The following is an 18,010-nucleotide window of genomic DNA, read 5'->3' on the forward strand; positions in this document are numbered from 1 at the left end:
GATCAAGCACACACGCCAGGAACGCACAAGTAGCTCAAACCAGCAGCTGCCGCTCATTTGAGAGACACAATTAGGAAGCTGTTTTTAGCTCCATTTTAGAATCTTTTCTCAGGTTTTAGGTAGAAACTCTTGCCAACACGTTGGGCGCCATTTGTAGCTAGAGTTTTCCTGCTTTGCCCACAGTCAGGACAAATCTTTGTCACCCGCCAGTCCCACAGCCGCTCAGACCCAACCAAGTAAACACAGAGACTTATATTGCTTACAAACTGTATGGCCGTGGCAGGCTTCTTGCTAACTGTTCTTTTATCTTAAATTAACCATTTCCATAAATCTATACCTTGCCACGTGGCTGGTGGCTTACCGGCGTCTTCACATGCTGCTGGTCATGGCGGCAGCTGCAGTGTCTCTCCGCCTCAGCCTTCTGCTTCCCAGAATTCTCCTCTCTCCTTGTCCCACCTACTTCCTGCCTGGCCACTGGCCAATCAGTGTTTTATTTATTGACCAATCAGAGCAATTTGACATACAGACCGTCCCACAGCATTTTCTGTAGAGACAAAACTGAAGTCGAGAGAGAAGAGAGGAAGACAGAGGTTCCGCAGAGGGTGAGCAGATCTTGGGTAGAGTCTTCTGAGTGCCACGAGTAGAGAGCAGCAGAGATGGAGAAAGAGGATACAGAGGATGAAGATGAGGCTGGAAGCAAAGGAGTTTAGTCGTTAGCAGGACTATGGGCTAGGGAGCTGGACGGAACTAAAACTATGGAGACAGGATTTTAGACCAGAGAAATAAAGTAAACGGATATAGAGCTTGGCGTATCTAGAGTTATTCCTGCCCTGAATGCCTGGTGGAGCTATAGCTGCATTGATAGAATTTTGTCTTAGAGGAATAAAGTTACAGACATAAGAACATAGTGTACGTAGATTTTTTTTCTCTCAGATATCCCACACCGGATGTAGTTAAACCCCCAGGACCCCTGGGTATTAAAGGCATGCACCACCACCACCTGGCTTCAGGTATGCTTTTTAATTTTATCTTTCTACCTCTGTGTGTGTATGTGTGTGTGTGTCTGTCTCTCTCAGAATGTATCTGTGTGTGTGTGCATCTGTTTCTGTCTGTCTGTGTGTGTCTGTGTGTGTGTGTCTGTCTATCTCTGTGTGTCTGTCTGCCTCTCTCTCAGTATGTGTATAAATGTGTGTGTCTGTCTATCTATGTCTGTCTGTCTGTGTGTAAGTACACACATGAATGACACAGCATGTGTGTGAAGGTCAGAGAACAACTTTGTGGAGTCAGTTCTCAGTTCTCTCCTCCATGAGTTCTGGAGATCAAACTCAGATTTGCTGAGCGCTCTCCCTGGCTCCCCACCACAGACATGTTAGACCATGTGATCAACAACAGCAAGCGCTCTTGGTGGTGGTTTGCCCCTTTCCTGCTCTTGAGGACACACTGTTTTAATACCTTTAGAGCCTGGTTATTTTCCTTTCTCCCTGGCACAGTAAGGAAAGGGACCTTTCGGGGATACTTGCAGTAAACACTCCCAGAGTCCACATTCAGTGAGCTCAAACAGTATGCAGATATCACCAACACAACGTAGGTTACAAACCTCGAATCTGCTGCTTGCCTCTGGCTTGTGTGCTTTGGACACTTGCCCTAAACAGAGTGCAGAGAGATTTAACCCTTTCCTTTTTGGGTGCAGCTTATTTCACTTAGAAAATACTTTCAAGGTTTATTCTTGTAGTATCTATAAGAACTCCCATTCTTTTTATGATGAAGTATCCCATATGCGTGAATACCACCTCGTGTTTGTTTATTCATTCATCTGCTGATGGACACTTGGGTTTTCTCCACTATTTGGATATTGCAGGTGATGCTGGGAACATTTGCATTTTAGTCATTTTAAGTCTCTGGTCCTGTTTTTTTGTTCTTTTGAGTACATATCTAGAAGTAGAATTATTGGGCAACATGATAATTATGTACTTAACATCCAAACCACTTTCCACAGTGATGACATCATCTCACAATCACATCTGCAATGTGTGTAAACAGATCTTTTTATTTGTTTTTTATTTATTGTTTTCTTGAGACAGGGCCTCATGTTAATCCCGCCAGTCAAAAATAAGACCACTACCACAATTTAAAGTCAAATCTGAAGCAAGCTTTAACTAAATATTGGCCAGGTTGATATACTCTGGCCAGGTCCATACCAGGGTTCCCGGGGAAATGGCCCGGATGCATCGGCTTGCAAGGGCTTAAAAAGGCAAAATCCATAATTCACCACATTTCCCATCAGATCCAATCAGAGGCACACATATATCCTGACATATTCCCTGCCCCTGCCTACTGAAAAAGTACTTGGTATCTGCTGTCAGCTGCTAACTTTTATAGGGAAACGAAAACATGTGGCTGGTTATCCCCCATAAACAATAGCCTCCAGAATTTCAGGAAGTATTGTCCTTGGGCAAGGGGCTCCTATGGCAGAAGCATTTTTATTTCATAGATCTCTTAGGCATAGTAAAAAACTTAAAACTTAACTTTGGCTTAGCTAGGCTGGATTTAAACTTCTGATTCTCCCACCCCACCCCACCCCACCCCACCCCACCCCGAGTGCTGGGATTACAGGCAAGAGTCGCCCACCACAACTGGCAATTCCTCATGTTTTAAATAAATAAACCAAGAGGGAATCCAGTTAGATCATTTGCCCTTATCCCCAGATGATCAGTGATGCAGCAGACAGCAAATACCAAGAACCTTTGTCAAACTCTGGGTCAAACGCTGACTGTGGTGCCTGTTAGCATGCAAAAAACAAACAAAAACCCCACTAGCCACAGGCTCACTCAGTACCTATGGTTCCCCTCAGCCCCTCCCACCCCGCCCCTACCCTAAACCTCTCCAGTCCAGGGGCTTCTTCCCTTCCCTACACAGCCCTGCCGTTTGCTCTTTTTGCCCCTGGCTGTTTCTCTTGGGGGGGCTCTCTCTTGGCCCTCTCCTCTCGGCTGTCCCCTCTCCTGCTCCCATGGACTGGTTCACTCCGGACTCTCCCAGATGCCTCTGGCTGTACTCTCCTTGATATCTACACCAAAACCCTTTTCCTCTGCCATGCCTGGGAGCGGTCGAGTCCTAGAAAAGCACGTAGACATTTAATTCTCCTTCCTGTCTACTCAGAGCACTTGTCTTGTGACAAGCCCATGTGATGCTGTTTTGACTCCTGTCTGTGGAAAATGCATTGTCTGTCTAAACGTGAGCGCTTCAAGAACAGGCTGCTCACAACTCTGTCCTGTCTCCTCTTCTGAGCTCCTTGTGGTGCTGCACACTGTCCTAGCGTCCTAGTTTGCTTTCTGTTGGTGACAGAAAGGGACGGTGGGCATGGGGGTGGGGCGCATGACACAGGACACAACACAGAGTTTGCCTGGCTTCCAGGTTACAGCCTTTAAAGCCAAACCCAGGGAAGAACCATGTCAGGAGCTGAAGCAGAGGCTGTGACGAGGCTGCTCACTGGCTTGCTCAGCTTGCTCCTTCTTGGTTGTGAGCCTATTGTTTAAGAGCAGAGCCATCTCTCCATCTCAGCCTGCTTCCTGATACAGGCCAGACACCTGCCCAGACACCACCCACAATGGGTGGGTCCCACCACATCAGTCACTAATCAAGAAAATGCCCCTGGGACTTGGCTAGAGGCCAATCTGATGGAGGCATTTCCTCAGTTGAGAGTCCCCCTTCAGTGTGTGTCAAGTTGAGGAACAGGAAGGAGCGTGGACAGTAAGTGCTCAGCAAAGACCTTCAAGATAGTTTTCCCGACTTCATGTCACAGAGCCTGGGGAGCTGGGTCTCGGACAGCTTCAGTTTCCAAGAAACATGATTCAGGGCCAGGCAGACGGACGGCTAAGTGATTCAGAATACTAACTGTGCCAGCCTGCCAGCCTGAGCTCCACCCCAGAACCCATGTAAAAAGCTCGATACGGTGCACACATTCGAAATCCTAGCCTTACTGTGAGGTGGGCAGAACTAAGCCGGAAAAGTTGTCCTCTGACCTTCACACAGGTGTGGTAGGGATTCACACAAACGTATACATGTGTGCACACATACATACACACTCACATCCTCTAAATAAATAGTTTATTTTTAAAAAAAGAAAGAAGAGAAACTTGGTTCTGAAATCAAAAATAACCTAAAAGTCATTTGAGGGGCCCAGAGATGGCTCAGCAGTGGAGAGCACATATTGCTCTTCCAGAGGACCCCAGTTTAATTCCCAGCTCCCCCATCAGGTGGCTCACAATCACCAACTCAGGATATCTGGCATCCTCTTCTGGCTTCTACAGACATTTGCACACACTTGCATACACATAAAGACCTACACACACACATAAGTAAAAATAAAAATAAATCTTTGAAAAGTCATTTGAGGTCTGGGAGGTGGCTCAGTGGGTGAGGACACTTGGACCAAGAGGAGTTCAGTTCTCCAGGACCCAGGTGGATGTGCTGGGGCACACTGACTGAGGGAAGAAGCCCCACCCCTCTCCGTGGCACTGTGTGGTAGAGGCAGGCCTGGACTCTGTAAGTCGAGAACTCTACCGGAGCAGCCACCTGCATTTTCCCTCTGCTTCCTGACTGTGTGCTGTTACCAACTGCTTCAAGCTATTGACCTTGACCTCACCTTCATGGAGGACTTTACTTTTGAACTGTGGGCCATAATAAACCCTTTCTCCCTTAAGTGGTTTTTCTCAGGTATCTAGAAAAGAAATTAAGATTATATGTAATAAAGACACTGTGTGGTATATAATGCACAATCCGAGAGCTGGTAGTAGTAATTAAGATCAGAATTTAAAACGCCCTGTATTTGCCCTTACCAGCTGTCTTAGTGGTCACTGTTCTGTTCCTGTGGAGACGGCACAGCCACGGCAGCTTACAAAAGGAAGCATTTACCTGGGATCGCTTACAGCTCCAGAGTCTTCGTCATTGCCGTCATGGTGGAGAGCATGGCAGCATGCAGGCAGGCATTGGATCAGGATTTGAGATCTTTACACCCTGGTCCACAGGCAGAGAGGAGAGGAGGGAGAGGATGGGAGGGGAGAGGAAGAGAGAGAAAGAGAGAGACAAACTGGGCCTAGCTTGGGCTTTTGAAACCTCAAAGCCCACTCTCAGTGACACACCTCCTCCAACAAGGCCACACCTCCTCCAATAAAGAAAGCCACACCTCCTAATTCTTCTCTGACAGCTCATCACCTGGAGACCAAGCATGCAAGTACACAGGGGCCTGTGGGGTCATTCCCATTCAAACCGCCACACACACCAGCTCTCAACAGAAGTCAAGACTACTTGGCAATTTGTAGCCAGTGAAATGTACATAGCTTATGAATTTATTGTAATTCAATAAATTCTGACATTGTAGAAACAAATACACAAGGGTTGGAGAGATGACTCAGTGGTTAAGAGCACTTACTGCTCTTCCAGAGGACCCGGGTTCAATTCCCAGCATCCACATGGCAGCTCACAAGGGTCTGTAACTCTAGTTCCAGGGGACCTGACACCCTTACAAAGACATAAATGCAGGCAAAACACCAACGCACAAAAAAATAAAAATAAATAAATCATCAATTTTAAAAAAAAAGGAAGAAAGAAAAGCACAAACATGTCCATCTATTTTTCTGACATGTTTGTGACAATATTAGAAATAGAGATTTTAAAGGAAAAACCTGGGCTCCTTAGCTCTCCCTTGATGCACGACGATGTAAATAATGATTACATCTCAGGAGGCGGTATTGTTACAATGGCTTTGGAAGTACACAATATAGTAGCACCTGAAGATGGATATTATGGCCTTGCTGACTCCCATTCAGGGAATGCTACTTCCTGGTCAGATAAGTGAAAGCTACCTCTGGCCTTGGGTAGAGACATCACATGTGATCTGCTCTAAGATGAGAGCATTAAATACTATTTTTTTGCTCCATTAAAAGTTAATCTATCTGGGCCCCTCCCACTCCTTGGCCAGAAGACGACTCCTCAAGAAGACTGATTCACCATGCTAAGGAGATAGGGAGCAGTAATTATCTCCTTAATGAGATAGTGAGCATATCCTTCCCAGAAGCCCCTCCTGGGCACACTGTGACTGTCTCCTGTTCACACTGTGACCCTCTCCTGTTCACACTGTGACCGTCTCCTGTACACACTGTGACCCTCTCCTGTGCACACTGTGACCCTCTCCTGTGCACACTGTGACCGTCTCCTGTGCACACTGTGACCCTCTCCTGTGCACACTGTGACCCTCTCCTGTGCACACTGTGACCCTCTCCTGTGCACACTGTGACCCTCTCCTGGGCACACTGTGACCCTCTCCTGGGCACACTGTGACCCTCTCCTGTGCACACTGTGACCCTCTCCTGTGTACACTGTGACCCTCTCCTGTGCACACTGTGACCCTCTCCTGTGCACACTGTGACTGTCTCCTGTTCACACTGTGACCCTCTCCTGTGTACACTGTGACCCTCTCCTGTGCACACTGTGACCGTCTCCTGTGCACACTGTGACCCTCTCCTGGGCACACTGTGACCCTCTCCTGTGCACACTGTGACCCTCTCCTGGGCAGCACTGTGACCCTCTGCTGTTCACACTGTGACCCTCTCCTGGGCACACTGTGACCCTCTCCTGTGCACACTGTGACCCTCTCCTGGGCACACTGTGACCGTCTCCTGTTCACACTGTGACCCTCTCCTGTGCACACTGTGACCCTCTCCTGTGCACACTGTGACCCTCTCCTGGGCACACTGTGACCGTCTCCTGTTCACACTGTGACCCTCTCCTGTGCACACTGTGACCCTCTCCTGTGCACACTGTGACCCTCTCCTGTGTACACTGTGACCCTCTCCTGTACACACTGTGACCCTCTCCTGTGCACACTGTGACCCTCTCCTGTGCACACTGTGACCCTCTCCTGGGCAGCACTGGCCAAACCTCCTCTACTTTACAGGGTTGCTCAGAGAAGTGTGACTTTTTCTTTTTCCCTCTTTCTTTCTCCTTTCCTTTCAGACACTGATGGAAGTCTTGTCATACTTTGCAGTCACTCTGGACTTTCTAGTCTTCTTCTCGGAGCCTCCCTCTCCTCTGCCATGCAGATACTCATCCTCCTATGAAACTGCCTTTCCTATTTTTTAAGAATTTTATGCTTTTTAGTTATGTGTATGTGCACACACGTGCTGGTGCCTGTGGAGGCTAGAAGCCTTGAATACCTCTGGAGCTAGAGTAACAGGCAGTTGTGAGCTGCCCCACATGGAAACTGGCAGAAATGGATCCTCTGCAAGGACAGGAAGCACATGCTCTTAACCAGAGCCCCAGCCTGCTCGCCTGCTTCCCTAAGGGTGTGGCTCTCCCTCTTGGTCCCCGTCACCCCTGACAACTGCTGAGCTTCAAACCTTGCCCATCCTGTAGTTTTTCTCTCAGACTCTGAGAAAATTGTTCCTAAAGCTTCCCCGAGTCCAGTTCTAAGTTATTTTGTTAATAAGTCTAGGCACCCAAAGAGGGAACCTCAGTTTCCCCCCAGGACAATACTGCACATCTGAATGCGCTCTAAGCGGGGGCCTTTATAACAGATCCAGAAATGTCAGAAGGACTATACAATAGAATTGCAAAAGGATACGGGATCTAGAGCTAACACTGGGATGCCCCAGCACAAAGAGGCCTACTTAATTTCTCTCCCTCAGCCACCATATCCAAATTGACTTTACTTTCAATATATACCCTAAATACATTGCTGCCGTTCTCACTGCTTCCATTTTGGTTCAAACTCCCACACATCCTGCTGTGAAGGTTCGTTTTCACTGTCCACTGGACTTAGAATCACCATGGAAACACTCCTCTTGGCATGTATGTGAGGGTGTTTCCAGAGAGGTTTAATTGAGGGAAGGCCCACTCTGAATGTGGGTTTCCCCATTCCATGAGCTTGGGTACCACACTAAATAATAAGCTGTTTGCCCACGTTCATCTACCTCTGCATTCTGCTGGCGCCATGTGCCCAGCTGACTCCAGCACCTGTGACCATGACTTCCCTGCTGTGATGACGGCATCCTCAAACTGTGAGCCATGAATCCTTCCTTGGTGAAGCTGCTTCTGTCAGCGATTTTCTCCCCTCTTAGTCACTCCACGGGCTGGGCATGGAGGTGCATGCCTGTAATCCCAGGAGCCGAGCAGGAGGGTCGCATGGCTCTGAGGCCAGCCTGGGCTATACAGAGTATCAAACCACCTAGGTTACAGTGCCAGACTCTGTTGTTTGGTTTTGCTTTGTTTTAAGCAAAATGAAATAAGACTAAATAATAGTAAGTCATAACTCACTAATTCTTCAGTCACTCGCCATAGTTTTCTTCCTTCCTTCCTTCCTTCCTCCCTCCCTCCCTCCCTCCCTCCCTCCCTCCCTCCCTCCCTCCCTCCCTTCCTTCCTTCCTTCCTTCATTCCTTTCTTTCTTTCTTTCTTTTTCTTCCTTTTTCTTTCTTTCTTTCTTTCTTTCTTTCTTTCTTTTTCTTTCTTTCTTCCTTCCTCCCTCCCTCCCTCCCTCCCTTCCTTCCTCCCTCCCTTCCTTCCTCCCTCCCTCCCTTCCTTCCTTCCTTTCTCCCTTCCTTTCTCTTTTTTGTTTTGTTTTGTTTCCTTGTTGTTTTTTGACACAGATTTTCTCTGTGTAGTCTTGGCTGTCCTGAAACTTGCTCTTAGACTAGGCTGGCCTCGAACTCACAGAGATCCAACTGTCTCTGCCTCCCGAGTGCTGGGACTAAAGATGTGTGCCACCACCGCCCAACACCATACTTCTTTTTAAATGTTTGCAGGGCTAGATCCGGGTCCATGCGCTTCACCAGTACTGACTAAGCCCCAACCATTGAGCCACACTCCCAGGCCCCATATTATTTTTCTAAATATTTCAGTTCCTTGTGTGAAAATTCCTAAGACCCAATACCCTTGCTGCTCTTAGTCAGTAATTCCCAGACATGCAGGCTTTCCTTCTGCCCACATAGCTGGCACACTGTCATGACCCAGGTTTCTCTCAAGGACTCAGTCTTCCTATAGCAGAAGCTCCTAACCATTTACTCTAAAGTGCCTGCTGCTTCTCCAACGCATCACGGTTGTTATTTGTAGTATGTGTATGTGGTTCTTTGCAGCTGCTCAAACTTTTGTTGAGCAGATAGCGCACCCTACTCATCATTTATGGCCCAAATGAGAGCATGAGGTGCTGAGCAGGAACGAAGTCTCTAGCAGCTTCATCTCCTCTTTCAGAAACTTCCACAGTAGTTCTTTTATGTTTTCCTGTCACCTGAAACACTTGTTTCTAAAACCCTAGCTGTGAAAAATGTTCATGTAAGGAAGAATTGGGGCAGGAAAAATTTGGGACATGGGAAAGAAAAGCAGGCCCTGAGCCAGGAAACCAAGTAAAGCTTCTTAGGGGCAGAGAAGCACAGCCAGCGCAGCCCGAGGCCTCTCCACCCTCTTCCCGCTGCAGTCCCTAGGACTCTCACCAGAAACTCCGCACCACGCCCCCAGACCTTAGCACAACTGACTCCATGATGGAAGTGCCTGCAAACAAAGGCCTAATCCATCAAAGTCCATGTAGTTCTGGGAAGTCTCTAAATGTACTAACCTTGCTTTTGGGCTTCTGTAGTTCCCCTTTGGCTAACTGTTCTTGTTAACTGAAGTATGTCAATCCAAAATGTGGGTTGTTTTTGTTTTTGTTTTTTGCTTAAAAGCTCACCTTGAAAAAGGCTTGGGGCTAAACTGGGATCCCAAACATGAAATATAGTTGCTGGCCAGTTATAAAGACTTTCTGTTGGATTAAACCTGTGCCCAAGTTCTTTGGTGGATACCCCACAACACTCCACTCATGGAGAAAGGACACATTCTGAACCTTTATTCAGCACCAGTGGGCCCGGGGTTCCCCTTGTCAGATTGTAATTCCACTTCAGGCATCTCGGGAGCCACCTCACTTAGCTCACTTAACAAAAGAGATGTAAAAGGGGCCCTGCAATATGACTGAGTGAGCAAAGACCCTGGCCACTAACCTGATGACTCCCCAGGACGCACGTGATGGAAGGAAAGAAATGACTCCAAGTTCTCTACGCTGAGGCATGCTTGTGTCCACATACAGAAATATGTAACACACACACACACACACACACACACACACACACACACACACACACACATAAACAAAGCATAATAAAATGTTTTAAAAGAGGGAAAATGGAAAAAGGGTTTCTTAGCAACCTTTAGAGATGTAACTTGGGGGCCACTGAAATAGATAATGCTGAGACAATTCATTGTGACTCTCTCTTAAGGAGCCTGTACCCACACTGGGGTGCATCTTGCTCTTTTCCTAAATGCCTCTCCTTCCCCAACCCCTATAAGATCTCCAACTTTTTTCATCTCACTGACCAGAACTGAAATTCTTTTCTATGTCAAAGCCACGAATCCTGGCCTGGGAGGAGGTAACACAGGCTGCTGGGGAGAGTGGGGGCATCATGAAGCCACCTCTCTGCCCTCACTGACAGAATGACAAAAGGCCTTTTGATTAACTCTGCATGTAGAGCTGAAGAAACAAGAATCCCTAAGGACAGACTAGACAGTAAGAAAACTGAACTGGTCCCTAAGAAGAAAGGGGAGGTGATAACTAGGGACTTAAGAGTAGAAAGTCCCTGGCGCTTTTCCCACAGCCACCCAAAACCTGGAAATCTCTTCCCCTGCTAAGACAACTTCATTCTGACTAGAACACACCCTGAAAACACCCAAGGATGACCTTTGGGGCAGTAAATTCTCTGCATTCAGACACAGATTCCCCACATTTTTTTTTTGTTCCAGTGCCAGGGACCAAATCTAGCATCTAATATGATGGTTAGTGTCCATGTCAACAGAACAATCTAAAATCACCTAGGAGATGGATGTGTGGGCACACCTGTGGGAGATTCTAAATTGTGGTGGGAAGACCCATACTATTTTAAATATTTATTTCAGTACCTGGGTGCTTTGTCTGCATGTATGCCTGTGGCCCACCTACAACCCTGCTGCTCCGAGGCTTTACGTCCCCTGGGACTGGAGTTACAGACACTTGTGCACTGGAAATTGGACCAGTCCTCTTGAGGAACAGCCAGTGCCCTTCACCACTGAACAATCTTTCCAGCTCCAGGAAAACCCATCATAATTGTGGGTAGGGTTCAGGCACTGTATAATCCTGTAACACGGAGAACGTGAACTGGCTGCAAGTGTTCACCCCCTTTGACTCTCTCCTCTTGGTCTACAGATGCCATGTGACCGGCGGCCTCACATTCCTGCTGCTATAACTCCCTCTGCCAGTGTTGATTGTGACCTGAAACCTTGAGCAAACAGTGAGGTCTGTTTCCGGGAAGCTGCCTTTGTCCAGTGTTTAATCCCAGCACCAGAAGGGGGACTACAGTAGGTGGACACCGACCACAGCTGCCTTTGTCCAGACACTTGTCCTCTCCAACTGTCTGTCAGGCTGTTGAAAGTGTGGACTCCAGAGAGTGAAAACATCTCCAGAGTCCCACGCTGGGGCAAGGGGAAGACTGGAGCCTCTGTGACGGCAAGGAGAGTCCACACAGTTCTGATTACTAAAATGAGCATGTCTTTTTCCCGGCTTTTATTCACCTCTTCTAGAAAATTGTAATAGTGCTACAGAAAATGCAGACAGACACCAGAACTCTGCTTCACTCTGATCTGGTCAAAGTGTAAATAAATCCATCCTCCTTTAATTTTTATTTGTGTGGTGTGTGTGTGTGTGTGTGTGTGTGTGTGTGTCCGTGTGTCCGTGTCTGTGTGTCCGTGTGTCCGTGTCTGTGTGTCCGTGTGTCCGTGTCCGTGTCCGTGTGTGTGTGCGCGCGTGTGTGCGTGTGTCCGTGTGTGTGGGTGGGGTGGATGGGTGTGTGTGTGTTTGTGCACGCACGCACACAGGGATGCAGGCTCCACTCAGAATGTGCGTGGCTGTCAATGCAGGTTCCAGGATCCCAACCCGAGTCTTTAGGCTTGTACAGCAAGTGCTCTTAACCGCTGAGCCTCTAGAGAGCCCTTCCTTCCATTTTCCTTCATCCACATGCTCCCCAGCTTCTTTTAAGAAGTGGTGGGGTAGTGATCTAAGATGCCCTGTAACACGACCCCTGAGCAGAGCTCCATAGTCCTCCCTTTTTAAGAAGTCATCCCTTTACAACTTCAATCCACTCAGAACTTTTTTCCTCACTTCTTTTTTGTGTGTTTGAAAAAGGGTCTTGCTAAGATTCCCTGGCTGGCCTGGGACTTACTGTGTAGATCAAACTGGCCTCAAACTTGCAGCCATCTTCTTGCATCTGTCTTCACTGCCCTGGACACTGTCTTCACTGCAGTCAGGGACACTATGTGAGGCTTCCAGATTAGAAGTGCAAAGTCCAAACGTGTAGGCTTTTATTTTTTGCTGGTTTTTGTTTGTCTTTGCTTTTAGCTCATTTTATTTCCCTTTTACTCCTGTTCCTCTAAGTCTTGTACAATGTCAGACACAAGAGATGTGCGATTCTTCTTGGTTGATTAACTATATGCACATTGGCTGCAATTTTCACTCTGAGGAAGACTGAACCAAAAGATGAGAGAAGATATAAGGAAAACAGGGATTCTAGAATGCAGAGGGAAGAAATGGGTAAGTGGGCTTCCATTGTAAGACTCAATCAGAGTTTATCGTGGCTGTCCGTCCACTAAAATGGAAGCTGACAGGCACTTGGCAGAGACATGGAAATGGACACAGGCCAGTTTACAGCCTTTTGTTAAATCTTTCCACAGCTTTGCCTAATTTGTAGCCATCACAGTCTCAAAGCCTGATTGATTCTGATTCCTTCATCATGCAAATATTATTTTATCAAAAAGTCTTATTGGCTCGTAGCTATGAGGTAATTATCCATAGAATGCAGATCAGATGGGTCCTCCTCTAGCATCTGCTCCATTATTTATCTATCTCTCATGTAGGCTGTCTAGCTTCAAACTATGTAGCCAAGGGTAGCTTTGAACGTCTACACCTCCTGAGTGCTGTGATTACAGGCCTGCAGACTTCAAACCCAGCCCCTGTTTCTTTTTAAATAAAAACTTACCATGGTGATTTTTTAAGCAAGTATGATGGTTAGTCTTTATTGCCAACTGGACTTAGAACCACTTAGGAGGTACACCTCTAGGCATGTCTACTGAGGGTGTTTCCTGAAAGGTTTAAAGAAGGAGGGCAGACCCTTCCTGAAGAGTGGCACCATCCCTTGGGCTGAGATCCTAGACTGAATCAAAGTTAAAAGGGCCAAGAACGTGGGTTCTGCCTCCTGACTGAGGACATGTGGCCTCCCTGCGCTCTAGACCGTGCCCCTCGAGCTGTGGGCCAAAGTATAGCCTTCCTATTTGCTTTCATTCAGTGCTTTGTCACTGAGACAAGCACGAAGACAGCACGTTCTGCTGGGAAGACACAAAATCTTTGTGCCTTTTGTATGATCATCACAAGAGCAGTCTCTGCTCTTCCTGCATGGAAAGCAACTCACATCTGGTCCTTCAGGAATATGTTAGTGTTTATTGTGATTTTTACATTTTTTCTTTATGATTGGGGTATGAATATGCAGGTCACAGGACAGCTTTGTAGACCTGGTTCTTTCCTTCCACTTTTTTTTGTAAGGGATGTTGTTAATCAAAATCCTCTTGGATACTTGTACAAATAATTTATTAGAATTAGAAGTGTCAGAAAATAAAGATTCACTACTATTATAGTATAATATATATGACTATATATATGTATATATGTATATATATAGTACTATCATAGTATAACAGTATAACCTAATATATAATTTGAATAATAAAATGCCCCCCACTCTCTCGCTCTCTCTTTGTTTTTTGTCCTTTCGAGACAGGGTTTCTCTGTGTAGTCCTGGCTGTCCTGGAACCAGCTGTGTAGACCAGGCTGGCCTCAAACTCATAGAGATCCACCTGCCTCTGCCTCCTGAGTGCTGAGATTAAAGGCGTGCGCCACCACTGCTCTGATTCCCTTTTATATTTAAATAGAACAAATTCACACCTAGTAGCATGCTTATTGAAAACAATGAAATGTTTCATTAATTAAAAAGATATCAAGAAAGTGAGCTGGGCAGTGGTGGCGCACGCCTTTAATCCCAGCACTCGGGAGGCAGAGCCAGGTGGATCTCTGTGAGTTCAAGGGCAGCCTGGTCTACAGAGTGAGAACCCGGACAGGCACAAAAAACTACACAGAGAAACCCTGTCTTGGAACAAAAACAAAAACAAAAACAAAAACAAAAACAAAAATCAAGAAAGTAATGTATATGAAATCGTTATTTTTGAGAATTTCCTGTAACTATAGCCTATATTTTTACATTTATTAATGATTAAAATACTAGACTTTCATGGTTATAAGGTAAATCATAATGTAGGTGTGATGGACATGAATTTGCCAGGTTCCCTTTCCACCTTCTTTATAACTAGAAACCAAGTACTTTGTATGTATGTATGTATGTATGTATGTATGTATAGTGTACGTGTGCATGTGAAAGTTGTGTGCACATGTTGTGGAGCCCAGATGTTGTGTATCTTCCCCTATGGATTTCTACTATCTAGCTACTTAGTTATTTTGAGACAGTGTCCCTCTGAACCAGAAACATACTGGGTGTCTAGCCAGCAAGCTGTGGGGAGCCACCTGTCTCTGCCCCTGCTAGCACTAGGGTTAGAGGCATCTGTCACTACGCCCAGTTTTCACAGGAGTGTTGAGCATTTGAATTCAGGTCCTCACGCTTGCACAGTAGACACTTGCTGACTGAGACATCTCTCTAACCCCAACTCACTTTTAACCTCCTCATTGGGGCCCATCAGTGTCTATCATGCCACTAGACTAAAGTTAGTTTACAAAATTAGCTTACTAGTATATACAACAATCTACTTTAAAATCCTGTACCTATCCATTCCCCTTTTTCTTTTCTTAAGGAGAATAACAAGTCTGATTTTTTGTTCTACCCCCCAACCCTATAACCATCGTCCACAATCCTGAGAAACATGAAACCTTTGGGAGAGGGGGTATCGTCGTCTTAGAATTGCTTCCTGCTGTTTTACTAGTAAACTAATTTAGTAAAATATCAGCCTTAAATAATTTGCATGGTTATGGATTCTTGTATATTGATACAAATGTAAACTATTTTTATATTCCTATTTAAGATAATTAGTATAGCCAGGCAGCGGTGGTGCACGCCTTTAAGCCCAGCACTCTGGGAGGCAGAGTCAGGCAGATCTCTGTGAGTTCGAGGCCAACCTGGTCTACAGAGTGAGTTCCAGGACAGGCACCAAAACTACACAGAAAATCCCTGTCTCGAAAAACAAAACAAAAAACAAAAACTTGTTTGATGTTGTTCTTGTTGGTTGTAATTCCATTTGTTTATGTCATTACCCTTTATTTCTCCTGGACAATATTTAATAATCATTCCTATTGTATATAGTTTTGTGTTAGGTTAGAACCTTCTTGTTTAGACAAAAGGGGGAGATGTAGTGGGAGCTGTTTGAGCCATGCCCTGAAGCACCGCCCCTAGTGAGGTAGCAGGTAACTGTTACACCTGCCTATGACCTTCAGGTACATGTCCCTGGGGTATGGCCGCTGTGGGACCCTTAAGACCTGGGATGCACATATGTTCTATCTCTTTGCTACCTCATGGTTTTAGATGCTGAGATCTTGGACCAGGCAGATCAATGTGGGACAGGTTTATTGAGTTAGGGTCTGATGTAGTCCAGGCTGGCCTCAAACTTGCTAAAAGCTGAAGATGACCATGTATTCCCAATCCTCCTTCAGCCTCCCAAGTGATTGGATCACAGGACTGTGCCTCCATTCCTGGCTGCTGGTTTGGTTGAGACAGGGTCTCACTATATATTCAGCTCAGCCTGACCTGGAACTCACTGTATAGCTCAGATTGCTTTGAACTTGCAGCAATCCTCCTGCCTCTGTCTGCTAAGGGCTGGGATTACAGGCCCGTGCTGCTACACCAGTTAGGGGCCTGTTTAAAGACATAGGGTAGACTGCATCAGTGCTCTTGAAACATTCCCTCTGCCACAATAGCAAGAGTGGCGTCAGTCTGAGGTGAAATAACTACTGGACAGACACGCTTGCCGAAAGTACTTTTTGGATAAAGATTCTGGTGGCTTCTGTGCAAGCTTGTGGTCTTGGCAATCTTTTGTGATAGTTTCTATCAAGTGTTTCCTTAGTATAAGTACTTTTCCTTTGTAACTTTTCAGATTTATTTTTGGTAGGGTTAACATGAGTCCATTTTGATTCTGACACTTCACATTCTGTTATAGGAAGATGAGCAAAGACAGAGTCGTAGTCGTCGACACGCTGGTATGTCTAGAGAACTTTTAGTCACAATGAGCTATCACTAAACAAAGCAAGCACCTAGCATGATGGTGCATCCCTGTGATCCCATCACCTGGGAGGCTGAGGCAGGAGGATCGCCATGCATTGGAAGACACTGTGGACTACATAGTGAGACTCTGCCTGAAAAATGAAACAAATCATCCATTCATATCATGGTGTGGGGATCAGGCAGCAGATATTCTGGGGGAGCCCCCATCAAGGTCAGTCCTGGGAATAATTGTCAAGTAGACATCTTGTCTTCACATTGTCTCTATCCATTCTTGTTGCTGTAACAAAGTACCTTAGACTGATTAATTTATGCATAACAGAAACTTGGCGCAGTTCTGGAGGCTGGGAAGTCCAAGGCAATGCCAGCAACTGATTTGGTGTCTGTTCAGGACCCTTGGTCTCATAGACTATTTTTTACTGTTTCTTCGTAGTAGCAGGGATGGGGATGGGGTGTGTGTGTGGAAATTTCACTCAGGCCACTTTCATGAGGTACTAATTTCGTTGTTCAGAGCTCTGTTCTTCTGACCCAATCACCTCCCCAATGCCCAAACCTTTATATCACCACCCTGGGCACCGCATTTCAACATTCAGAGTCAAGGCAAACTTCCATTCTACAGAACATTACTTCCTAGTCCATGTCTGGAAGCACTTACTAGTCCCATGGCCAGATTCTTCAGAAACAGAACCACCAAATCCTAAACGGACAACTGTTTGTTTGTTTTTTTTTAAGCCTGTGGTAGATAACGGTCTTTTGGGGTTGGCTGATTGCAACCTCAGGTGTAAGTCTTGTAAATGTAGAACAGATCAACCAGTTAATCCATGATCAGGACACATTTATAACCGATAAGCTTTGCTGGTAAAAAAAAAAAAAAAGTATTTCTCATAACCATGTTTTTAGCTTATCTTCAAAGTGCCCTGGATCAGGTGTGAGAGAGCTGCATTGCCCTGGATCTGTCTTCAACATTAGTTGAGGAGTCTACACCAGTCACATACCATTTTAGAGTTCTGAGTGTAGTCAAAATTCAGTCTTTGGGAGCATTGGCTCTAGGGGCTTAAGAGGGATTTTTGTCAAAAAACTAGATCACAACAGCCTGTCCTGAGACAAGTCAGCGGACTCCATGCAGAGAGGGTCCGAGGTTATAGATGCAAAGTTTCCAACAGTTCTGCGAGCCGCATCGCCCACTCTAGTTGTTTCCGCACATATGCCGTAAAAGGGAGGAGCAACTAGAGTATGAAGATCGTGATATTTACTTTGGAACTTGAGTTTGTCAGCTCTTAGGTAGAGTCCGACCTTCCTACACTCCTCTGAGGAGCTCCCTCTGCAGTCATCCAGCCTGCGACTTCCTTTCTCGCTACTAGCCGCACACGCCCCAATCCTCACCCGAAAACTTCTATACAAAGCCTGTCTTCCGGACGTCGGGCAAGAACACTGCCAGCCAGGGGCAGAGAAAAGGGGCGCCGTGGTCCCTGCACCCAGCTCCGACCACGCCCCGCATGAAAGGCCACGCCCTCACCCGCCTCCGAGCGCCCCGCCCCTTCTCGGCTAGGCCTCATTCAGTTCGAAGAGCCACGCCCTGACCCCGCCTCCTTCGGCCACGCCCCCTCTCGGTCTCGCCCCTCTTCTCAGAGCCACG

This window comes from Peromyscus maniculatus, chromosome 7, assembly GCF_049852395.1.
Source record: "Peromyscus maniculatus bairdii isolate BWxNUB_F1_BW_parent chromosome 7, HU_Pman_BW_mat_3.1, whole genome shotgun sequence".
In the NCBI taxonomy this organism is placed as follows: domain Eukaryota; kingdom Metazoa; phylum Chordata; class Mammalia; order Rodentia; family Cricetidae; genus Peromyscus; species Peromyscus maniculatus.